This window comes from Canis lupus, chromosome 9 (assembly GCF_048164855.1).
Source record: "Canis lupus baileyi chromosome 9, mCanLup2.hap1, whole genome shotgun sequence".
NCBI classification, from domain to species: domain Eukaryota; kingdom Metazoa; phylum Chordata; class Mammalia; order Carnivora; family Canidae; genus Canis; species Canis lupus.
Window position 1 is genome coordinate 6,834,132 of NC_132846.1, and position 25,744 is coordinate 6,859,875.

Consider the following 25,744-nt stretch of genomic DNA (forward strand, 5'->3'; position numbering starts at 1 on the left):
TAAAGAAGAGTTAATATATTTTTTTCAAACTATTCAAAAAAATAAAAGAGGAAGTAGAACTTCCAAATGAATTCTATGAGGCCAGCATTACCTTGATACCAAAACCACACAAAAAAGAAACTACAGGGGGCAGCCCTGGTGGTTGAGTGGTTTAGCGCCGCCTTTGGCCCAGGATGTGATCCTGGAGATCTTGGGATTGAGTCCCATGTTGGGCTCCTTGCATGGAGCCTGCTTCTCCCTCTGCCTGTGTCCCTGCCTCTCTCTCTGTCTCTCTTTCATGAATAAATAAATTAAAAAATCTTAAAAAAAAGAAACTACATACATAGATGCAAAACTCGAACAAAATTTTAGCAAAGCACATTCAGCAATACATTAAAAAGATCATTCATGAAAGTGGGGTTATTTTGGGGATTCAAGGATGGGTCAATATTTGCAAATCAATCAAGGTGATATATTAACAAAGTAAAGGATAAAATCATATAGTCATCTCAGTAGGTGCAGAAAAAAGCATTTGACAAAATTCAACAACCGTTCATAAGAACTCTCAAAAAACTGGAGTTAGACGGAACATACTTCAATATAATAAAGGTGAAAGGGCGAAAGATTTATACGATCTGAAGAGAAACCAGAGTATATGCTGAGTGAAGTAAGTCAGTCGGAGAAGGACAAACATTATATGTTCTCATTCATTTGGGGAATATAAATAATAGTGAAAGGGAATATAAGGGAAGGGAGAAGAAATGTGTGGGAAATATCAGAAAGGGAGACAGAACGTAAAGACTGCTAACTCTGGGAAACGAACTAGGGGTGGTAGAAGGGGAGGAGGGCGGGGGGTGGGAGTGAATGGGTGACGGGCACTGGGGGTTATTCTGTATGTTAGTAAATTGAACACCAATAAAAAATAAATTAAAAAATAAATAAAAAAAAATATATAATAAAGGTGATATACTGAAAAACTCACATCTACTATCATAACCAATGGTGAAAAACTAAGAGCTTTTCCCTCTAAGACCAAGAAGAAAACAAGGATTTTCACTCTTAGCACTTCTATTCAACATAGTACTAGAAATCCCAGCAACAGCAATCAAGAAATAAAAGGCATCCAAATTGATATATTTGCAGATAACATACTATCTATAGGAAACCTTAAAGACTCTACTAAGTTTATTTATTCTAAAAGTTTTTGGTGAAGTTCAGGATAGAAAATAGAAATGGTTGTGTTTCCATATGCTAATTACAAAGTATCAGGAAGTTGATTCAGAAAACAATTCCATTTTCAGTTGTACCCAGAATAAGGTAAGTATAAAATACCCATGAATAATCATAACCAAGGAGGTGAAAGACCTGTACTCTGAAAACTTTAAAATAATGGTGAAAGAAATTGAAGACAAAATAAGTGGAAATATATTCTATGCTCATGGATTGGGAGAATTAATATTGTTAAACTGTCCACATTACTGAAAGTATTCTGTAGATTGACTGTAATCCCTATCAAAACACCAATAGCATTTTTCACAGAACTGGAACAAATAATTCCAAAGTTTCTATGGAAACACACACACACAAAAGAAACCCTGATAGATAAAACACTGTTGAGAAAGAAGAACAAAGCTGGAGGTATTACAATCCCAGATTTCAAGATATACAAGAAAGTTACAGTAATCAAAACAGGTACTGTTATAAAAATAGACACATAGATCAATGGAACTGGATAGAGAGCTCAGAAAGAAACTCACACTTACATGGTCAATCTACAACATGTAGACAAGAATATACAATGGGGAAAAGACTTCCTGTTCAATAAATGGTGCTAGGAAAGTGTGACAGCTGTGTGCAAAAGAATGGAACTGGACTACTTTCTCACACTGTACATGAAAATAAATTCAAAGTGGTTTATAGACTTAAATTGAGACATGAAACCATAAAGTTTCTAGAAGAAAACATAGCCAGTAATTTGTTTGGCATAGGCTATAGCAATGTTTCTCTAGATGTATCTCCTCAGACAAGGGGAACAGAAGCAAAAATAAACTATTGGAACTACACCAAAATGAAAAGTTTTGTGTAGCAGAGAAACTATCAACAAAGCAAAAAGGCAACAAAAGACTGGGAGAAGTTATTCGCAAAAGATATATCCCATAAGGAGTTAATACCCGAAGTATGTAAAGAATTTATGCAACTTGATACCTAAATCAAATAATCCAATTAAAAACTGGGCAGAGGATAGACACTTTTCCGAAGAAGACACACAGATGGCCAACAAACATATGAAAAGATGCTCAACACCACTAATCATCAAGGAAATGCAAATCAAAACCATGAGGCATTATATAACACCAATCAGAATGTCTAGAGTCAAAAAGACAAGAAATAGCCAGTGTTACAAGGATGCAGAGAAAAAGGAACCTTTGTGTACTGTTGATGACATGTAAATCAGTATAGACACTGTGGAAAACAGTATGGAGCTCCTCCAAAAATTAAAAATATAAATACCATACAATTCAGTAATTTCCTACCGAGTATTTACCCAAAGAAAATGAAAGCATTAATTTGAACAGATAAAGGCACCCCTATGTTTATTACAGTGTTATTTACAATAACTCAGATATGAAAGCAACTGAAGTATCCATCAATAGATGAATAAAGAAGTGGAATACACACACACACACACACACATACACACGAATATCACAACTATAAAAAAGGTTAAGATCTTGCCCTTTGAACAGCAAAGGTATTATGCCAAGCAAAGTAAGTCAGAAAAAGACAAATACCGTATGATTTCACTTATATGTGGAATCTAAGAAGCAAACAAAACAGCAATAGACTTTTAGACAAAGAGAACAAACTGGCAGTTGCCAGAGGGGACAGAAGTAGGGAGATGGGCAAAATGGGTGAAGGAGAGTAGAAGATACAGGCTCTAGTTATGAAATGAGTAAATCATGGGGTAAAAGGTACAGCATAGGGAATATAGTCAATTGTAATAGCATTGTGTGGTGACTGATGGTAGCTTCAGTGTGGTGAGCATTAACAGTTGCCAAGTAACTATGCTATACACCTGAAACTAATGTAACAATTGTGTGTCAATTATACTTCAGTTTAAAAAATCATTAAAGGATCAGAGAAGGGACCAAGAAAGGAAAGGAACAGAGAAGTATAAAAAGACAACCAGAAAACCACAAAATGGCAATAAGTATACATCCATCAATAATTATTTTAAATGTAAATAGTATAAACACTCTAACTAAAAGATATAAGTTGAGAGTATGGATAAAAATCATACCTGTCTGTATGATTTCTACAAGAGACTCACTTCAGACCTAAAGACATGCAGAGTAAAAGTGAACGAATGGGAAAAATGTTAAAGTGGAAATGAAAAGAAAGCTGGAGCAGCAATACTCCTTTCAGAAAAAACAGACTTTACAACAAAGACAGTAACAAAAAGTAGGGCATTATATAATGATAAAGGGATCCATCCAGAAGGAGAATATAACATTTGTAGATATTTATGCACCCAAAATAGGAGCACCTACATATATAACATAAATATTAATTGATGTAAGGGGAGAAATTGACAATAATACAATAATAGCAGAGGATTATAATGCCCCACCTACATCAATGGATAGATCATCTGGATAGAAAACCAATAAGAAAATATTGGACCACACATTAGACCAGATTGACTTAATAGATACAGATGATTTCATCCAAAAACTGCAGAATACACATTCTTTTCAAGTACACATGCAACATTTTCCAGGATTTACCACAAGTTAGGCAACAACAGAGTTCATATATATGTAACATAAGTCAGTAAATTTAAGAAGATTGAAATCATATCAAGCATGTCTTTTCTGACCACAATGATATGAAACTAGAAATCAGTTAGAAGAATTGAATAAAACACAGGTATATGGAGACTAAACAATGTGCTACTAAACTACCAATGGTTCGAGAAATCAAAGAGGAAATAGAAAATACCTGAAACAAATGAAAAGGAAAACTCACTTTCAAAAATGTATGGAATGCAGCAAAAGCAGGTCTAGGAGGGAATTTCATAGTGATATTGGCTAACCTCAAGAAACAAGAAAAATTCCAGATAAACAATTGAACTTTATACTTTAAGGAACTAGAAAAAAAAATTAGTAAAAGAAGGAAATAATATGGATGCGAATGGAAATAAATAAAATAGAGACTAAAAGAACAATGGAAAAGATCAATGAAGCTAAAATCTTGTTCTTTGAAAAGATAAAATCAATAAACATCTAGTCGGATACATCAAGAAAAAAAAGAGGGCCCAAATAAAATAAATTAAAAAGAAATTGCAACTGACAATAAGGAATACAAAGCTTCTTAAGAGACTATAGTGCACAATTCTACATCAACAAATTGGAAAAGCTAGACAAAAATGAATAAATTCCTAGTAACACACAACCTTCCAGGACTGTCTCTCAATAGATGGATTACAAGTAATGGAATTGAATCTGTAATTAAATAACTCCCAAAAAACAATAGTACAGAATAAGACAGTTTCATAGGTGAATTCTACCAAACATTTAAAGAAGAGTTAGCATCTATCCCTTTAAAGTTATTCCAAAAGATTGAAGAGGAAGAAACACTTCCAAACTCGTTTTGCAAAGTCAGCATTATCCTGATGCCAAAACCAGACAAAAATATGACAGAGAAGAAAAATTATGGACCAATATGTTTGATGAACATATATACAAAATTCCTTAGCAAATATTAGTAAACTGAATTCAACAATACATTAGAGGTATCATATACCACAATCAAGTGGGATTTATTTGAGGGATGCAAGAATGGTTCAACAAATCAACAATAATTTGCAAATCATTCAACCTGATGCACCATGTGACAGAATAAAAATCATATGATCGTATCAATAGATGTAGAAAAAGCATATGACAGTATTCAGCATGTATTTATGATAAAAACATTCCATAAAGTAGGTATAGAAAAAAATGTACCTCAATATAAGAAAGGCCATTTATGACAAACTTACAGCTAACATCATATTCAACAATGAAAGGCTTAAAGCTTTTTCTCTCATAACAGGAATAAGACAAGGCTGTCCCTCCTTTCTACTTTTATTCAGCATAGTACTAGAAGTCCCATCCATAGCAGTTAGGAAAGAAAAAGAAATAAAAGGCCATTCAAACTGGAAAGAAAAAATAAAATTGTCATTATTTGCAGATGATATGATACTATATATAGAAAATTCTGAAGACTCTACCAAGAAATCTGTTAGAACTAATAAGTCAGTGAAGTTGCAGGATACAAAATATACAGAAATTACTCGTGTTTCTTTACAGTAATAAGTATATACCAGAGAAACTAAGAAAACATTCATTAAAAGAATGAAAAAGAATGGAATACCCAGGAATAAGTTCAAAGACCTATGCCCTATAAAACAATGATGAAAGAAGTTGAAGACAATACACATAAATGGAAGGATATTCTGTGCTCCCGGATTAGAAAAATTAATATTGTTGAAATGTCCATACTACTCAAACCAATCTAGAGATTTGATATAATCTCCATCAAGACACCAACAGCTTTTCTTTTCACAGAACTAGAACAAATAACTCTAAAATTTGCATGAAACCACAAAAGAATAGCCAAATCAATCTTAAGAAGAAAACTGAAGATATTATGATTCCTGATTCTAAACTATACTTATAAAGCTACTATAATCAAAACAGAATGGTACTGACACAAAAAGAATGAAATAGAATAGAGAGCCCAAAAGTAAACCCACACTTACATGGTCAATTATTCTATGGCAAAGAAGACAAGAATATATAATTGGGGAAAGACCTTCAATAAATGGTGCTGGGAAAACTGGACAGCTATATACTAAACAGCAACAAAAATCACAAACCAAAAAACAGGACCACTATCTTATGCCACATACAAAAAAAAAATTCAAAATGGATTAAATAATTGAGTTTAGGATGTGAAACCAAAAAACTCCTAGAAGAAAATATAGGCAGTAATCTCTTTGACATCCATCGTAGCATTATTATTTTTTTTTTTGACCAGTCTCCCCAGACAAGGGCAACAGAAGCTTAAAATAAACAAATGGAATTTCATCAAACTAAAAAGCTTTTAGAATTTATAGCATACAGTTTTAACTCATTACAGATTACCTTCCAGTGGTGTTACACAACATTACATAGGGTAAGATTCTTACGTAGTGTATTTTTCCCCTTAAGCCTCTATGCTGTCATCATGTTTTATTTTATGTTATTCATATCACATTGCATTATATGTCTAGTCGATTATCTTTTAACGATATTTAAATAGAAGGAAATCTTATATATTTGCCCCTGTCCTATTATTTCCAGTCTCTTCATTATTTGTGTAGGTCCGTATCTCCCTCTGGTATCATTTTACTTCTGCTCAAAGACTTTTTTTTTTTTTTAAATTGAGGTAGTTGACATACAATGATACAGCGTTATATTAGTTTCAGGGCTTTAAGATTTTTTTTTGTACTCCAAGTCTGCTGGTGATAAATTGTCTCAGTTTTAATATTTCCGAAAAACGATTTCACTTTCAGTTTGAAAGATATTTGTGCTGAGTATAGGATTATCAATTATTATTTCTTAATTTTAGTTCTTTAGAGATATTGCTCTATTTTCTCTTTACTTGTATTGTTTTCAGTTAGAAATTTGCTGTTAGCTATTTCTAGATTTCTTTTCATATAATGTGTCTTTCCCCCCCTGCTGGATTTAAAGTTTGCTATTAAGTGCTGGTTTTGGCCTATTTGACTGTGATGTGTCTTGGTGTAGTTTGTGTTTCTTGTGCTTGAGAGTCATTGAGCTTCTTGGATTGGTGGGTTTACAGTTTCCCTTAAAATCAGGGAAAAAATCAGCTATGATTTTTTCTAATATTTCTCTGTCTCTATTTGGAAATTTTAATCACATGTATATTAGGGCCTTGAACTTCTCCCATAGTTTATTGTTCATTTTGAACTTGTTATCTGTATTTCATTGAATCATTTCTGTTGCTATGTGTTCTAGGTCATTAATCTTTCAATCTTCACTTTTTCAATATCTAATCTTCCATAATCCCAGTGTAATTTTTATCTCTAATAGTATAGTTTTCATCTATAGAAGTTTTGTTTATTTTTCATAGGTTTTATATTTCTATTTAACTTTTGAACATATGAAATAGTTATAATAACCATTTTAATGTCCTCTTAATTCTCACATACATATTACTTCTGTGTCCATTTCTTTTGACCGAGTAATCTCTTCATTATAATGATTGTTTTTTGTTTCTGTTTTGCTACTTTTAATTCTTTGCAAAAGTGCCCTGCATTGTTTCTTCTAATACTTTTGGGTGGTCCTTTGCCTAGCTCGGTAGCTAACTCCTATATATGTACCAACCAGAACTCTACTAAATAGCTAAGCATAGTAGTTTAGGTCAATTTTAAACTTCCTTGGTCTTCTACAGGGAAATCAGAAGACTTTTAAACTAGTCTCTGATAGGCAGTGATTATAGATGTTTTGGATGGTCAGGATAAAGGGCTCAAATGCCACTCCCCATCCCCAACATCACTTACATTCACTAATTTATATTGGGATGGGAGATCTCATGGGATAAAATAAATGACTCAGACCTTGACACCAATGAAATTCCAGGATGTACTCACATATCAAATAGACTATTTTAACTGTAATGGAGGCCTTTTCAGGAAAGGAAATAGGGCCCCTGAGAGAAATTTAATGATAAAAGAAGACTGAAATAGTGAGCCTACAAAGTAGGCCAAAGGGAGAAATGAAGTATTGATTTTAGTTTAGCTGGGTGGCTGATACTAGAACTCATCTCAACAGAACCACAGATAGGATAGGGTGGGGGCCAGGCAGAGAAAATGTGGGAGAATGTAGCTATGTGCATATACAAAATACAAGAACTGAATGGAGCTTGGACAACTATGCTGGGACACATTCTAAGAGAATATAAAAGAATTATAAGATTTCTCACCATACTGTCTTTGCCCATGTGAATGAGTGAAGAGCTACATTGCAATGGTATAGTAGTCAGCTTGGTCAAGTAGCACTTTTTAAAAAATTTAAATTCAATTTGCCAACATATAGTACCTCATTAGTTTCAGATGTAGTTTTCAATAATTCATCAGTCGTAATGCCCACTGCTCATCATATCATGTGCCCTCCTTAATGCCCATCACCAAATTATCCCTTCCCTCTCTCATGGTTTGTCTCCCTCTAATTTTTTTCCCATTCAGTTTCCCCTTCTTCCTTTACAGTTCTCTGCACTATTTCTTATATTCCACATATGAATGAAACCATATGATAATTGTCTTTCTCCAACTGACTTATTTCACTCAGCATAATACACTCTAGTTCCAACCATGTTGATGTAAATAGTAAATATTCATCCTTTCTGATGGCGGAGTAATATTTCATCGTATAGATATACCACATCTTCTTTACCTCTTCATCTGTTGATTAAATTCGACATCCAAAAAACAAATAATCCAGTCAAGTAGCACTCTTTAATGTCAATGGACCCAGAGACTAGACGTTCCAGCAAGGCTGGTAACAACGCTGGTGGTGTCATTGGCTTGCCAGCTCCAATCACTATTGTGGTGGCAATAGTGGGCAACAGCACTGGAGGGAGCAGTGGAGACAGCAGCAACGGTACTAAGGTGTAAGTCAATCAGGCATCTAAATGCAGCAGCAAGACCAGGTGGCTAGATGTGAGTGACGTATCTATGGCATTAGCAAAGCCTGAAATGAAGTCATGGTTTACTAGCTGTGATAGTGAAAGTTATTGACAGCTCCTATAAAATTTTATAGTTCTGATGAAAAGGCTCACTCCCACCCCGACCCCGACACCTCTACTCTCATCAGTCAAGCATAATGCAGAAAAAGGTTTTTCTTTCTCATTTCAAAAAAATAATATTGTGGACTTCCGATCTCCAGTTACAATAGTGGCAGGATAGAGTTAGGAGGGGAATTCAAGCCTTTAATACCTCCTGAGTAGACTGTGGTGTCTGGGCTGCATGATCCTTACTGGGATGCAGTTGTATTCAGTGATCATCAAAAATCATGGACACATATTGGCACTGTTTGAGATTCTCAGAAATGCTGGTGTGTAATGGAACTCTGTAAGAGATCCATACCTCTCTTCAACTTGTAGGGGCTTGGGGCATTGATATCTGAATGAAGACCTTAATGGTGATATATCTATATTCACCATCTAGGGAAAGCTCAGTACTTGAGCTATATAATTTAATGTATACAGTTGACCCTCAGGGTTAGGGACACTGACCTACCACAAAGTCAAAAATCTGTGTATAACTTTTGACTCCCCCCAAACTTAACCACTAATAGCCTACTATTGACCAACAGCCTGAGTGATGGGCAACCCTGGGTGGCTCAGCGGTTTAGTGCTGCCTTCAGCCCAGGGCCTGATCCTGGAGACCCGAGATTGAATCCTGCATTGGGCTCCCTGCATGGAGCCTGCTTCTTCCTCTGCCTGTGTCTCTGCCCACCACTCCCTCTGTGTGTCTCTCATGAATAAATACATTTTAAAAATCTTAAAAAAAAAAAAAGAAAAAGCCTGAGTGATAACATAAACAGTTGATTGACACATATTTATACATCATATGTATTGTACACTGTATTTTTATAATAAAGTAAGCTAGAGAAAATAAAATGCTAAGAAATTATAAAGAGAAAATACATATATAGTGCTTTACTATGTTTATCAATACTATAAGTTTACATCATCTGTTTATAAGAGGAATAATTTGTCAGTTCCTTCATCAATATTATATGACATAAAACACTGTAAATATTATATGTGTTACTAATGTTAGACATCAAAAAAATGAAAAGATAATGTGAAAGAAATTCTTAGTTACAAATATAATGATTCATGCATTAATAATGAAGTAGCAACATGATTGCTTTATGGTAGTCTAGTGTAATTGATATGATTGCTTCACAGTAGCCTAGGTTATACTAATGAGTGAATCATTATAAAATTTTATGCCATACAGTATTATAGTCATATTCATAATACAGTATTAAAAACATTGTTATACTTTTTAAGGCCCATTTACCTGTGATGATAGGCTGATATCTAGTTTCTTCAGTTACAAGGAAGGGATATACTATACGGTAACATAATTATTTGAAAACAAAGTTATAAGACATAAGAAAAACACATTATTAATTTTATATTAAATATTATACCTATGTAAGGGTAGGATACCCACTTCCATACAAATATTGCAGGTGTTGTATATAATGACTGTGTAGGCAATGATTATGATTACCTGAAACTGTCTCACAGTTCTTACTGTACAGTTATTAGATATTCACATGAAGGCACGCACACACAACAAATGTTTATTAACTGTACAGCATGATGATTATTTCCTATTCATTCAGTGGAAGTGGATCATCAGAAAAGTCTTCATCCTTGTCTTCACAGTGAATAGACCGAGGGCAAGGAGGAGATAGAGGAGGGCTTGGTCTTGGTGTCTCAGGGATCTTGCTGTCTCAGGGGACACAGGAGAGGCAAGAACTTTCAGTGTAACTACAGAAATACATCATCATTGTTGACTGTTTTGCTTTTTTATTTCTCCAAAAATGTTCCTGTATGGTATCAATCTTTTTTTCCACTGTCTGCTTTAGTTTCAGTCCTTGTATCATAGAAGGATCCACATCATAAAAGAAGTCAAAAACAGTCTTGGATAATCAGAACCTCTCTGCCAGATGGCCTAAAATGTTTATTTGTTTTCTGTCACTGCTTCTTCTATGTCTTCATCCTCATCATCTGGCACTGGTTGAGAAGCACTCATCTCCATCCAGTTGTCAGTTAATTCCTCTGGTGTGATGTCTCTTAGTTCATCAATTTCTCCAACATCTGAAACTTTGAGGCCCTTCGCCTCCCACATTTTTACCATATCCACAACCTCTTTTGTGATTTCCATGACTAGCTCTGTTTTAAGTCCTGCAAAATCATATACAACATCTGGGCACAGTTTTCTCCAGCAAGAATTTTTTATTCCAGGCTTGACGGTCTTCACAGATTTTCCTATAATAATAATGGCATCTTCAATGATGTAATCCTTCCAGACTACCATGATGTTGCCTCTGTTGGGGTTCTCTTCCATAGCATTAACAATCCTTTCCATAGAACACCATGTGTTATAAGCCTTAAAGGTTCGTATGACCCCCTGATCTGGAGGCTGAATCAGAAACTCTCTGTTTAGGGGCAAGTAGACCCTTTTTAGCTTTTAGTGTTGAACTCTTGGGTTTCTGGGTGGCCAGGGACATTGTCCAAAATCAAAAGAACTTTACAAGATGGTCCCTTACTGGCAAGGTACTTAGATTTTAAGGACAAAGCATTGATGGAATCAATCCAAAGAAAGGGTTCTTGTTCTCTAGACCTCATTGTACAACCAAAAAACTGAACAACTGGTGTTTAACTGTTCCCTTCAAGGCTTGGGTAGCAGCTTTGTAGATAATGGTAGTTGTGACCATAAATCTGACTGCATTTTCACAGAGCAGTAGAGTTAGACTAGGCCTTCCTGCCTTAAATTCAGGTGTTTACCACTCTTCCTTACTAATAAATATCCTTTGTGGCAACTTTTTTTTCAAGATAAGTCTCTTTCATCTCTATTAAAAATCATTTCAGGCAGATGTCCTTTCTCCTCAATGATTTTCTTAATGGTGTCTAGGAACTTATCTGCTGCCTTTTTGTTGGCAGAAGATGCTTCTCCTGTTATCTTATGTATTAAGCCAAATCTCTTTCTAAAATCATCAAACCATTCTTTGCTGATATTAAATTCTCCAGTTTTAGATTCTTCACTTCCCTTTGGCTTTGTCATATGACTTCACTTTTTCTTAAATCTTGTGAATCGATAGGTATGTCTTTCTTATAACTATCTTGCTGCCATAAAAGCTGCATTTTCAATATTTTAAAAAGGTATTTTGTAAAAAAAAGTGCAATGTTTCTGTACTTGCTGGCAGAGCTGCAATGATGACTTCACAAATTTCCTTTCTTTTTTTTTACAGTCCTTAGGATAGCTTCATTTGTCTTGAAATGGTGGGCAATCACAGTTGTAGACCTTAATTTATGGTACTTGTCAAGCTATTCAACTTTTCTGCAATGTCTTGACTTTCCTTTGCTTCTTGGGAGAACTTCCAACATTAGCAGTAGTATTCCCTAGATGAGGTCTCAGGGTGTTATCCAAAGTTTATGGCATTTCACTAAACAGAATGAAAAATAACAAGAACTACAAGAGAAGTTTTTACTGTGATAGGCAATTTATTGGCAATATGAACCAATGGGGGACATGATTGGTGTTACATGGCATTTTAAGCTGATATTCACAACACTTGAGCTCATCTGATTAGCAACAGAGGGTGGCTACAAATTATAGTAATACAGTATGTACTACAGTTTTATGCAACTATGATTTAATACTGCATACAAGTTTTACATTTCTTTCATCTTTTACATTTGTTTACATTTATTTACATGTCTTCCAACTACAAATGGCACCACATATGGTCTGTAAGATTTGATCAGTTTCAGCATTTTATTTATTTTTTAATTTTTTAAAAGATTTTATTTATTTATTCATGAAAGACAGAGAGACAGAGAGAGAGAGAGAGAGAGAGAGAAGCAGAGACACAGGCAGAAGGAGAAGCAGACTCCATGCAGAGAGCCTGATGTGGGTCTTGATCCCTGGTCTCCAGGATCACACCCCGGTCTGAAGGCGGCACTAAACCTCTGAGCCACCCAGGCTGCCCCAAGTTTCAGCATTTTATAATAATAGGTCTGTGCGTATCTATAGTAGTAAATGATAAAATAGACTAGTATCTGCATGCATTTATACATTTATGACATATCTTTATTAATTTTTTATATTTCTATGCTACATTATTTTGAGTTTTTTCAAATTGAAAATCTCACAAATATTTTCCAATATATTTATTAGAAAAAAAATCCATGTACAAGCAGACCTATGTAGTTCAAACCCATGTCATCAAGGGTTAACTGCAATTAGACAATTTAATAAATTAATCTTGATTGAGGCCTATTTTGAATGAGGCATTATGATAGATCCCATGAAGGACTAATTAGTTGATGTCTGGCCTCTGTCTGGAAAAAATGCATACAATTTCATAGAAGAGATCAGATGAGTACAAAATGTCCATTAGATAATATCAAGTACAGAAGGACATCAGTATATTTTTCCCAGATACTATGTGGCAGCATTTAGTTATGCCCTTAGAATTTGGTTTCAATGTGGCATGCAATGTGAGAAGCGGAAAGTGCTGAGAAAGAAGCAATTCCATGTATCTGTCTGATTCAAGGATACTTTTGGAAAGAGGTGGGATCTGAGCAAGAAACTGAATGGCAGATCATATCCTGCATAGCATTGATGAGGAAATAAGAGCAGATTAGGGAGAAGGAACCAGTAAGACATGAAGTGGGAAAGTCTAGGCATTTCGAAGGTTGGATGGGTTACATGGAGTATGTAGGGGAGTTGCTGAAAGCAAGCTAGGAAGGAGGGTTGAGATACTTAGTGAAGATTTCATTGACAATTAAAAGCAATAAAGAGAGCAGCCCAGGTGGCTCAGTGGTTTAGCTCCGTCTTTAGCCCAGGGCCTGATCCTGGAGACCCGGGATCGAGTCCCATGTTGGGCTCCCTGCATGGAGCCTGCTTCTCGCTCTACCTGTGTCTCTGCCTCTGTCTCTCTCTGTGTGACTCTCATGAATAGATAGATAAAATCTTAATAAACAAATAAATAAAAGCAATAAAGAAAGAGCCAGTGAGTGTTTTTGAACAGAGAAATAATAGGATTATCAGTCTCTGCATTTTCCCCTAGTTCCACAAGGCTGGACCTACTTAACTTCCTCCCTCAAAACAGCACTGCCAAACTCACATACTAGACTAAGGAAAAAGCATAAAATATTTCAACAAACTCAGCTTCTTCACCCCTAAATCTGGTGGAGCTTAGTATTGGCTACCTCTCCATGACCTCTGGAGTTAGCTGTCATTTTCATTTTCATTTCTAATGCATCAGATTGAAAACATGATTGTTCCTTTTGGAAATTCTTGTGCTGTCTCTGCCTGAATTCTGGCTGGGCCTGCTATTCCCTTGGAATACTATGGACATTGTGATTTAGCTAATAACGGTAGCATTCTGTCTTGCTTTGGTGACCGGCCTCGTACCAGTTTTTATTTTCCTTCCCCTTTTTTTCCATTTTATTTGGTAAATGATCATTCATCTTTGGGTCAGTTTCATAAAATGTAAAAATGATTAAAAAACATTAATTTGGCAGAAGTTGAGGGAGGGTTTGATGTGAACAGTTGGAGAGTACTAGAGTGAATTATGCTAAGTGAAATAAGTCAGAGAAAGACAAATACCATATGATTTCACTCTTATGTGGAGTTTAAGAAACAAAACTGATGAATACAGGGGAAGGGAAGGAAAAAATAAGATAAACAATTGAGAAGGCAGTACGGAAAACCAAGACAATAAGGGTCTGAAGTGCAGCAGCATTCAAGGGAAGAAAGGATGGAAAGGAATAGCCAGTGATGAGAGTGGCACATAAAAAGCACTTACTACTCCTGAATTAATTGAAAGACATAAGAGGTTTGTGGACAGAGGGTAATTTAGGACTAGGTACAGAGGATGGTGGGGAGAAATCACAAGTGACTTGAAGTTTCACACGTGGGTGACTAAGAGGAGTGATGCAAGCAATCAGGTCACAGCTACATTCAATCAACAATACCTCGAGCTCAGGAAAAATACATTTGAGAGCCATGTAATGGGGCTTGGATTGAACTACTCTCTGCTCAAAGTGAGAAACTAGAGAGTTTGAAATGGGACATGTTAAGGTTAAAGATGAAATTACAAAAAAACAAAACAAAATAAAATACCTGAAAGAATGTGGGTGTGTTTGAGGAAGAGAGGAAACATAGATGTTGACCTGGGAATCTCAGATCCTGATATGATAGTTAAAGCCATTGTGATACAAGAGGAACTGTATTGAAAGAAAATAAAGTGCCTGAAGACAAAGTCTTTATTTTTTTTCTTTTTTTTTTAAGTTTTTATTTATTTTTTTAATAAATTTATTTTTATTGGTGTTCAATTTGTCAACATATAAAATAACACCCAGTGCTCATCCTGTCAAGTGCCCACCTCAGTGCCCGCCACCCAGTCACCCCCACCCCCCGCCTACCTCCCCTTCCACCACCCCTAGTTCGTTTCCCAGAGTAAGGAGTCTTTCATGTTCAAGACAAAGTCTTTAAAAAAAAGTACACAAGTATGTTTTTAGTCATGCAAGAAAGAGCTAGAATAGTAGTTCAGATCATTGTCAATGGCAAGGATAGTGAGGTGAAAACAGGAGAAAGGGGATCTAAGCAAAAGCCATGTGTTTGCTAAGCAGATGAAGTGTCCTTGTAAGTTCCTTTTGTGTCTCTTCCCTCCTCCATCAGAATAATGTTTAGTTCTTCTTGCATAGAAATGTAACCATCACTGGCTGGCTTCTCAAGTCCCCACATATTCTGTGATTATGTTAGATAATACAAAATTTCCATTTTAATAGACCCAAAACGGTTGAACGTTTGACAATCTGACTTCTTTAATGGTTCAACCTAATATGTCAGTGGGTTTTCCATGGAGATATGCACAGCAGACTCTTCAAGCAAGTGAATATTTTTGGTTCTCAAACCCCAACTGGTTCTTCTACCCTGACAACTGGGCTGTACTACCCATGAATTCTAAGAATTCCATTTCCTTCAGAAGTGAAAGTACTACCTTAGCTCAAGTAGATTTCTATCTATTTTTTTTTCACTGCTGCCTTTAAGTCATGATGACAGGTTTCTTGTTTTTGAGCCATTATGTGGTCAGGGTACTAGTGATGTAAAAACGGTGGGATTTGTGAAGGATAAGTCTAATGGATAGCCAGCATATTTGAGAACTAAACAAGGATCACCTGGGCTGGGCCATCACTAGGCCAGTGGTTGTTTGAAAGTAAAGGGAAATCCTCTCCAGAAATAATAGAAAGGACACCAGTTTGATACCTGGTACACGTGATGGTTGTATGATCTGCTGTGTTGAGCAAGTTCCCAGATAGCTTCCGGATGCTCAAATAGTGTCTGTTAGGAAGATGCAATGCTTCCTGAGATCATGTTGTCATACTTGTGAAATTGGCATTGACCAAGGATGCCTATTTTCCTAAATACGCCCCTGCCACCCTTCCCTTCTCTCTGGTAAGAGAGGAGGAAGAATTTCTTTCTGGATTGACAGAAAAGGTCCAAAGTCCTTTCCTCTATGCTTTTGTCTAAGATATTTAGTAAGTACCTGGATCCTTTCTCTTTTGCTTCTCCATAATACCTCACTATTCTTTAGGTTCTTTTGTAACACACTGTGTTGGGCTTTTATAACCAAAATTAATTAACCAAAAAATGGAATTTCTTCTCTTTGGAGGCAAGGGATGCTTAATTTTAAACTTCTGCAACACAGGAAAGTAAGAAAAGTTTAATTTCTGTATCAAAACAGCCTTGTATATTCATATCCTTCCATGATTGATTATCATAAAAATGGTTAATGGCAGTGAGCTGTCTTTCTACTCCATGGAAGAAGGTACATTTTGAGGGGTTCTCTTGCCTACATGAAGACCTCATAGCTAGAAAAGTTTTCTGTAGAAGTTTACTAAATTGAACAAGGAACACAATGAAAGTGAAATCTTCCTTGAGGTAAGCTGTGTTTATCATGTAAAGTCTGGAAAGATTCTGATCAGCTTATTGAAAGGCTTTGTCATTCTGCTTGCTTCTTTTGCCTGGCCACTAGATGATGTGTTCTGGAATAAATGGAAATTTTCAAAATTACAGTACTTAAAAAAATTGCTGGATATTTTTATAGCAAAAATGACAAAACACAAGGCCATCGTGGATTGATTCTCTGAGGAAATGTATGGGCTTGGGACTTTGGGCTTTAAAGACTAAGAGGCAAATTGATTCTATCCATTGCCCTAAATTTAAACACACCTACCATGATGTATTTCCTTAGAGGAGAGAAAGCAGGACATTTCATTTCCAGCCAATTATGGGAAAGAAAAGGCAGGGTTCCCATGAAGGGAGGCAATGTATGCTCTGTGCATTATGAAGAATGAAGATTTAAGCCTTTTAGCTACTCTGCTGATTGTCTTGGGGCAAAGAAGAGTAGAGCCGAAGTCTTGTTGGAAGGAAAGGTGGTCCCTATCTCTAGCCATTCCCCCTCTGACTTTCTAGATCCTTTAAAACACATACATAATGTGCCTCCAGGACATTTGTGTGGTTCTCTTAGCCATACATTGGGTTTTAGCTCCTTGTGTAGGAAGTCATATATACAGTGTTCATTATTACTAGCAAAAAAAAAAAAGAAGATTCAAATCCACACAAAGCATCCTGTGGGTAACTGACTGACTTCAGAGCAGCTGGTCACCAGGCTCAGACACTAAGGTGGCACTGTATTTTCCTCTCCACCTTGCTGTTACTGTCAGTGTGGCCCCATCCAGAGGCCTTTCCAAATATTTTCTGTGCAAATGAAAGTTAGTCTTTTATCCTCTGTGTTTTTGGTTTCTTTTTGATCCTTAACTATTTTGTCTTCTAGGAGGAAGAGAGGGAAAGAAGGAGCTGGAGATGTCGAAGTTTTAGTTAGGGAAGACAGAAGTGAGGAAGAGATTTTACATATCTGGAACTGAAAAAGTCTCCACCGAGCCTAGTAGTTATCGAAACACTGATCAAGTTTTGTTGTTGAAACAGGTTACAGAAATCTGATCAACTGTACTAAGATCATGAAGGGGACAGATTTTGGAAATAGGTTTTTTTTTTTTTTTTTTTGGAAAGAGGAAGATCTACAATCAAAGAACTCTCCATCTCTCAAGCAAAGCATCATTTCTGTTTTGTAAGTTTTTATTTATTTATTCATGAGAGACACACAGAGAGAGGCAGAGGCATAGATAGAGGGAAAAGCAGGCTCCCTGCAGGAAACCTGATGTGGAACTCCATTCCAAAACCCCTGGGACCACAACCTAAGCCGAAGGAAGATGCTCAACCACCGAGCCACCCAGATACCCCAAAGCATTGTTTCTTTTAAAGGAAGAATGTACCTTTTTCTCCCTAACATTTCCATACTCTCATAGGTGCCTGAACTCCTAACATCCCACTATTTTCCTGGAGTATACAAATGGACCTTTCCAAAGATCAACTAATCTGAAGAAATTGGCAAATTGTAGAATCTTTTGCTGTAAAAGGTAGCTTCTGCCAAATTAAATGAAGCTGCATGATGAGGGGATGACCCCATATGAAGGGAGATATATTAGATCCATTCAGCTTGTGCCAGACCATCAAGCAATAGCTATCTGGTAACATCTTCAGATGATGCTCTACTTTGGCATCTAGAACCTATGTCTGTCTAGAACCTTGGGTTGTGCCTTTGCCTCTTTATGGAATTTAGCAACTATTTTTTCAGAGCTAAATGTTAATCTGAAAATTCAGGGTGCCATAAACTTTAATTAAATTTTATATTTAGAAGGCCCATATATTCCTAAGAATTGCCGGCTTCTCTCTTAAAATTTTCTCTTTCAAACAGAATGGTTGTGTGTGTGGTAGGAGGCACACACATGTATATGCAGGTGTTGAGATTTAGAGATGGAAGATGGGAGGGGAGTTCCTTTCCGTTTCCAACATGTTGATCATGACTGTTATTCATCTCTGAATAATGGTGTGGTTCATGAGCAAGATTTTGAGAGGAAAAAAAAGTTCTAGAAGGTACTATAGAAACTTTCTAATCCATATAAAACTGAGCAAACCAAAGAAACCAAAGTAGGAGCCTCACCTAGTGTCTTGCCTCTTGATCACAGCAGAGTCACTATGGGAACGGCAGTCTGTTTTCTCCCAGGACAATGATTTAAAAACAATAATAGACTAGATAAAGATAAAGAAAATGAGGACTGGCTCCACTACCTTGAATAAAATGATCCCAGGGAAAACACCTCGTTTCTCTGAGCTTGCATCTCCATCTGTAACAAAAGCATACTGAAAATCTTAGCAAGCTCTTGGCACTGTAGTGATGATCAAATGACATGATGTCAGGGAAAGTTTTTGGAAGAATTTTAAGTGCTGTATGGATACTAAAATCCCTTGTCTCATTTAAATCTTTTTGTAGTTTGTATTTGGGGGATAGGGTACCCATTATGTTTGAGCTTTTGAAACAGAATCCTTGGCAACATGTATAAGAAGTAGAAGTTTGAATATTTGTTTCAATTAATATTCCAGGATGGGTGTGTGTGTGTGTGTGTGTGTGTGTGTGTTGCATGTGTAGGGGTGAAAATCTCAATTTTGCCTTGCCATAATCTAAAGGTGGGCATTTACAGTGGAATGTGTCATTGAAAAATTTACTTAAAACTACAGGGTAAGAGAAATACAGGTCTCCATTCTTTCTAGCTGGATTGGCTCAGTGTTCTCTGGCCGGTGGGTTTCCTTGAAGCCGTGTCTCTTAATGGCCATCACCGCAGCAGAAGCCAGCTGTGAGAGCAGACACCAGCTCGTTCCAGATGTGGAATGCTACACAGAAGCACCAGAGGGCAAGTTTTAAGAGCTGAGGATAGGGATGCAGTAAAGAGATTTTAAAATCTTTAGTCTATTCGGTCTCATCTGAAGCATTCTAAAACGCAGGGTTCTCTACTTTGCACAAAGAAACTCCTGGCACAGAGTCTAATTCCCACCTCTAAGTCAATATGGAGGTACCCAATACAAGCAAATGCTCAACTGGAGTTCATAATGACTACAAAGGCAAAGAAAAAAAAAAAAAAAGGAGAGAAGGGCATATTTCAAGCAAACAGCTTTCATACATTTTGCAGCAATGATCTCATAGGAAAATCTTGGGATATATGGTATTTGTTTACACTTAAACAAGCAGCAGGGCTTCCCATCTATGAAATGCTTTGGTGACAAATTCTAAACAGGGCAGGAATGGCAAGGCTGGTGGAACGCTTTTGTGGTGATCAGATATAATGCATAAAATATTTCCAGCTCTCACTTCTTTTGGAAGGTCTCAGATTTGGAAGATTATTTATTTGGGGGGGACGGGAAGCAACCAGTCAGGAGCCCAGGAGAGCGGGAATGCATGCGAGTAGAAACCAATGGAGTCAGGGGAACAAGTACTGCAATGTTTTTCCCCTTCGATTTAAACACTTCTATCTGAATATGAGCAGAAAACAGAAAAGAAGGCGTGCAGCGAGCAGGCGTTCGTCCTACCATCCTGATCTATTCGCTATAAGAAAGCATCAGCTACATGCCATAAGATCTAATTACCAAGAATTGCCTCTCCTGCCCCACAGCAATCATTTTGATGCCAGGCTTCTCTGCACTGTAAAACAAAATGGGGAACCTGTGCTGTATAAACCGCCTCAGCGCTCCCCTTCCTTCCTGTGCTATCAGCCTCCCCATCTCATTTATTTTCCACACATTAATGGTAGCAGTCACCTTGAGCCGGTGATGCAGAGTAATTTTCACAGAAACCTTGATCAGAAACCATAAATCAGCCTGATGTGCTTTTATGGTCTAATAACATTCCGGTTGCTCCTACAGGCCTGTATGTAAAACTGCATTGCAGTGGGTCCTTTGGATTTTCCCCCCTTGCAGTCGGTGCTGCGCCTGCGCGCCCTGCTCCCCCGCTCCCCCCACCCCTGCCCCTGCCCCTCCTCGCTCTCTGCCCCTCTAGGTACAGGATTTGCAGACACGCACCTGGGCCTGTGCACTGAAGCCGCGTGGATACGGGTCGCTCGTAAGGAAATCACACTTCAACGGCATCATGTACACACCCAGTCGTGGTGGCAGCAGAAGCAAAGTCTTTCCGGAGGACAAAATGATAGGGATTCACTAGATCCTCACACTAGGTGTGCCTCAACCGGCTCTGACCACAAACCAAAATGACTTAGCTGTTTTAGGAGCCGCTGGGTCTGTCAAGTGATTCCCATATATTAATAGCCTTGTCAGGTCACCCGGGGACCGCCCCCACGGCGACTCTTGCCCCCTGCTCGGGGCTACCCGGGGGCTTGGTTGACTGCAGGCCCCGCTGGCGCCGGACCTTGTACCCGTGGTCGCTGGGGGGCCTGCACTGCCACGGCCTGCCTGAGGGCCTCAGGCTCCCACCACTCCCCCGGGGGCCGGCAGCAGAGAGGACTGTGCTCAGAGATGGGGTGCTGGGGTGCTGGGGTGCTGGGCCTGTCCCGAGGGGCTGACGGCGACCCGGGGGCTGGCAAAGAAGCTCTGACGTCTACTTGGACTGACGTGAGACGGGAAGGAGAACCAGCTCCGAACCAGCTCCTGCCCCTGAGATCCGTGCCGCAGCGAAAGCAAAGCAGCTCACGCCCAGCCCACGCCCGGGAGCGCGCCAGCCCCACGTCCCCTGGGTGTGCGCCCAGCCGCAGCACGCAGCACCGCCTAGTTTAGAATGAGGAGCCTCTGAGTCCTGTTTTCCTCTGAATGGCAGCATCTGCACCAGAAAAGCCCAGTGTCACACTTGTATCCACACTTGGTGAGTTAGTGCAAGAAATTCACCAAAACCAGTTAACTCAGTCTGGGAGAAATGTTTAGCTTCGCTTTGCAGGCGAGGAAAGCTGGCAACCAGCTCTGGTTTTCCACTGCTAACACTCGGAGTGATAATTACTCCCCAGCAGACCTACATAAATTCCAACATTCGTAACTGGTGCTTCATGAATATACACCAAAGGGGAAAAAAGTACCCTGGGGCATTAATCAAATTGGCCAAGATACTATTCCTTGCTTGGTTAAAATATACCTCTCCAATTATTTATACATATATCTATTTTTATACTTTTACTAACATTGCTCATTCACGCCTGCAAGCGCACATTTGGCATAATAACACGGCAAGCCTTTGTAAGGACACTAAATGTCAATGTAGGGGTAATTGCAGAACATGGATCTCACCTTCATCTGCAGGGCTCTTGTTTTCGACTGTAAATCATGATGTCTAATTCCCTCACTTCGCATGTAATGGTGTTCAGGTTAGGCAGTAGCCACAGGACTTGTTAAAATTCATTTCCTGTGGAGTTAAAAGGATTTTTTCCCCTTTTTTTTTTTTTTGCCACCAGTATCTCAGGAAGCTGCAACCAGTCCTGCACCCTGAATCTTTAGGAAAAGCTCAGTGTTGAATTTTCAGAAACTGACAGGCAATTTCTCCTTTTTGCAGTAGCCCGAGCTTTTCAGGTCGGCAGTAGCAAAGGCTAAATGTGAAACGGAAATGGGGGTGAGCAAAAGCCCTTTCTCTGCACAGTGTCCACTGCCCTTCGATTCACAGACTAGCATTTGTTGTCTGTTTAGGAGCTATTTCTAAACCCTCCTAGCTGGAGGCAATGTACACCAGACCAGTGGGGTGGGAGCAATAAAGGAGAAATGCAGTAAAGAACAAATTCTTTTCAGATTAGCTGATTGGCAGTTGTGAATAATGCAGTTCTAGCACTAAAGCAAAGAAAGAGCAGCTTCAACCTTGGCACTCATTATTTTGCTGTAAGCCTTTTTTTGCTAGGAACATTTTTCTCTTTCAAGTCTTAAACTATGTTAACTCCTTAGGATCCAGCCATTTGTCCAAAAGGGCGAACCGGAAAGTCCCCTTGTTGAAACTTCTAAGTTGTGGATGTATGATGAGCGCAAGAAACAGTCTCATTCTCGAACCTTCTTCTCATGCACAATGAAATTAGGATGGGAGAAATTTACCCTGTGGATCAACAGTATTTATTCTGCATCAGATCTGACAGGCCTTTTGAAAAACAATATTTCAGAAACACGGGTAGCTTATATGGATGGGTTACGTAAAGAACTCGAACCATTAAAAGGGAGGAGAGACTGTATGAAATGATTATGCAGTGATTCTAAAGACATCTGTGTTCTTGGCAGTCATGAGGATATAGTCAACCAGTGATCTTCCTTAAATCTCCTGATCTAGATCTGAAAGTAAATTATGGGCTGCATTTATTTCAAATTGCTGTAAAATAAATACAACATAAATGAGCCTTTTTTTTTCATAATGATTCCCATTAACAATAATACATTATGTTCAATCATAACATTTATTGAGAGACAAGGCATTGGATTTTTAAATTATTTGTCTCTCCACATATTTCCAATGACTGTCTTATTAAAATATTTCTTTGGATAGTTTTAACTAAATTACTTATTTTTATCCTTTAGAGCCAGTGATTACATTATAATTTTTAAATATTGCTGCTCTTTTTCTTATCACAAAACCAATAGATGTCTTAATAAAATGCTAAACGGCTAACTATATAATTTATCTAAAAGAAAATTTGATCTGTCAGGCCCAATGATTGTTAAAAATAAGTGATTAGCTAGTCTCCATGCTATTCGTGGCAGTATTGGGGGGGAAGCAATTGAGATCTCCTTAGTGACAAAACCTTTTCCACTGTTCTTTATCCATTTTGCATTCTAAATTGTGAACCCTTATGAGCAGAAATCCTACCTCAGTTATCTTCACAATCACCTCAACCTTATTTAGAGCCTCATATTTGGCAATTGATATGCATGTCTTGAATAAATGCACACATAAATAAGAGTACATGTAATTAATAGCTGAGATAATATGTGATGTATTTTTAAAGTATGCTAGTTCTCTTACTTGCACAGTAACACATTTCTAGATCTCTTTACACCAACAGCAATTTGGAAAAAAAATTAATCTTTTCCAAAACCATTTGCATACACTTTGATCAGGCTCCCACCTGATATGGTTGCTAGGAGTTAAAAAGCTCAGTTTCTGTGGACTAATGTGCAAATATCAGAAAAAGCTATGTACTTGTTATTTTTAGTTCATAGCTTAAGTCTTGGGTATTTTATAAGGCTCAATAGTCTGTCAATGTATAATTATTGAGCATTCAGTGACAACCTAAATGTCCTAATTAATGAAGAGTACAGGAGACATGAGACAATGGACTCAAACTCTGTCTTTGTAAAGAGACCCATCTGGGTCTTCAAGCATTCTAGTTGGTGTCAAATAGGTGCTTCCACAGAAATCTAGGTAGAAATGTTTGTTTCTTGGGGTTGAGGGGTGGCTCAGGCTCTGAGACTAGCTTTAAGAGAGTGCTGTCAATTTTCAAGCGCAATCTCCTGGCCAAACCAACAATTCAAAGCACTAAGTCTTTCTACCACATTCTTCTCAATGCTTCCGAGGTACTAACTGTTCTTCTCTTCCACATGTAATATTATGCTCCTATCTTTTCTTGATGACATTCTACCATCACTATAGGCCCATTTTAGATAATCTCTAAGAATGCCATTCCTTCCCCCTCAGCCAAATGTGTCCCATCCCTCACTTTGCACTCTAAAAAAGATTCACATTACACACTTACAGCTCATGTGTGTGGGCCTATGGTACAGTTATGGGAGGTGTTTATTCTTTTCGATGATGATTGTCAATGTTGCCTTTTACATATTTGTCTCTAATTATACAGACAGGGAAGAGAAGACTGGATCGTGGTATTTTTATGCCTATTGATGGACGTGTTCTAACTCTGCATGTTTACAGATACCCCAGGAATTAAATTTTAGCCTTTATTAGGGTTAGTCTACATTCATTTTATTTTTCCCTTTAGATCTTTCTGAAGACAGATGCTCTGTTTTGCTGGAGCATGTGGCACAGAGTCATATATATGGTCAAGGTGCTAAAAATTTAAAGTTAAATGAATTGAATATAGTCTATGTAGAGGATTAAAGTGACACAGAGAATACATCAGTTCTTCATTTAAAAATTACTTGCCAGGTACCCATGGTGGTGATTAGATGGTGAAGGTTCAGAAACACATATAACATAGCTTGTTCCCTCCAGTAATTTCCTATCTCATGGAAGAAGGCAGGCTGACAATTCTAGGCAATGACAATTCCATGTCAATATTAAGATGCTGGGAATAGACACAGTCTTTCATGGAAGCTGTTAGAGCCACGTCTATTGGAAGGGTTTTTAATATATTCTCCTCCTCTTTCCAGACCCTCTAAAGGTGCCTTGGTCATGTGAGAAAGTGGAAAGGAACTACAAAAAAGTCAAAGTAAATACAGGAAGCAACAAAAGGATCTTGAATGAGCTAAAATGACCCTGGAGAGACTTGTACTCATTGAGGGTATAGATGGGTAGGCAAGCCCCAAGTGTTGAGGAGTGAATGGCTAAGCCACATTCTGTAGGAAGTGGCCTAGGAGGAGGTTCTTGTCTCTGAACTCTGCAAGGACAGGTGAGCAGAGCAGCTACTGCACTGTGATTTCCCACCCCTGACGTCAATACTTCATCCGCTGCGAAGAAGACTGGGTTGTCCAGTCTGCACACTGTGAAGAGCTGACATGAAATTAAAACACTCTGTTACTTTCCAATGCTTTCGAATCCTCTCTAAAAAGAATTCTCTTCATTTCTTTGATGAGTATCATCTTTTATGCGTAGTGTTTTGTTTAGCTTAATTTCCACAGCAACCACAGCAAATTCAGCGCCTTGCCCCAGTGCCTGTCCACAGAGTCACAGTATAATACGTACTTGTTGAAAAAAATAAATAAATGCATGTGAAAATGAGACATGCCAGCCAATTAAAACTGGTGATCAATACATTTTCCATCTTGGACAGTTCAGGTTGAAGGATAAAGGAATTCAGTGTT

The 25,744-nt window shown here is 37.7% G+C and overlaps 1 long non-coding RNA gene across 1 annotated transcript; it reads left to right on the plus strand.

The window, feature by feature from the left end:
* The first annotated feature begins 1,561 nt into the window (after nucleotides 1-1,561).
* Nucleotides 1,562-19,703, plus strand: LOC140639345 (uncharacterized). Its single transcript, XR_012036082.1, has 3 exons — nucleotides 1,562-1,671; nucleotides 17,679-17,972; nucleotides 19,514-19,703. It is a non-coding gene; the product is annotated as an uncharacterized lncRNA (long non-coding RNA).
* Nucleotides 19,704-25,744: the final 6,041 nt, after the last annotated feature.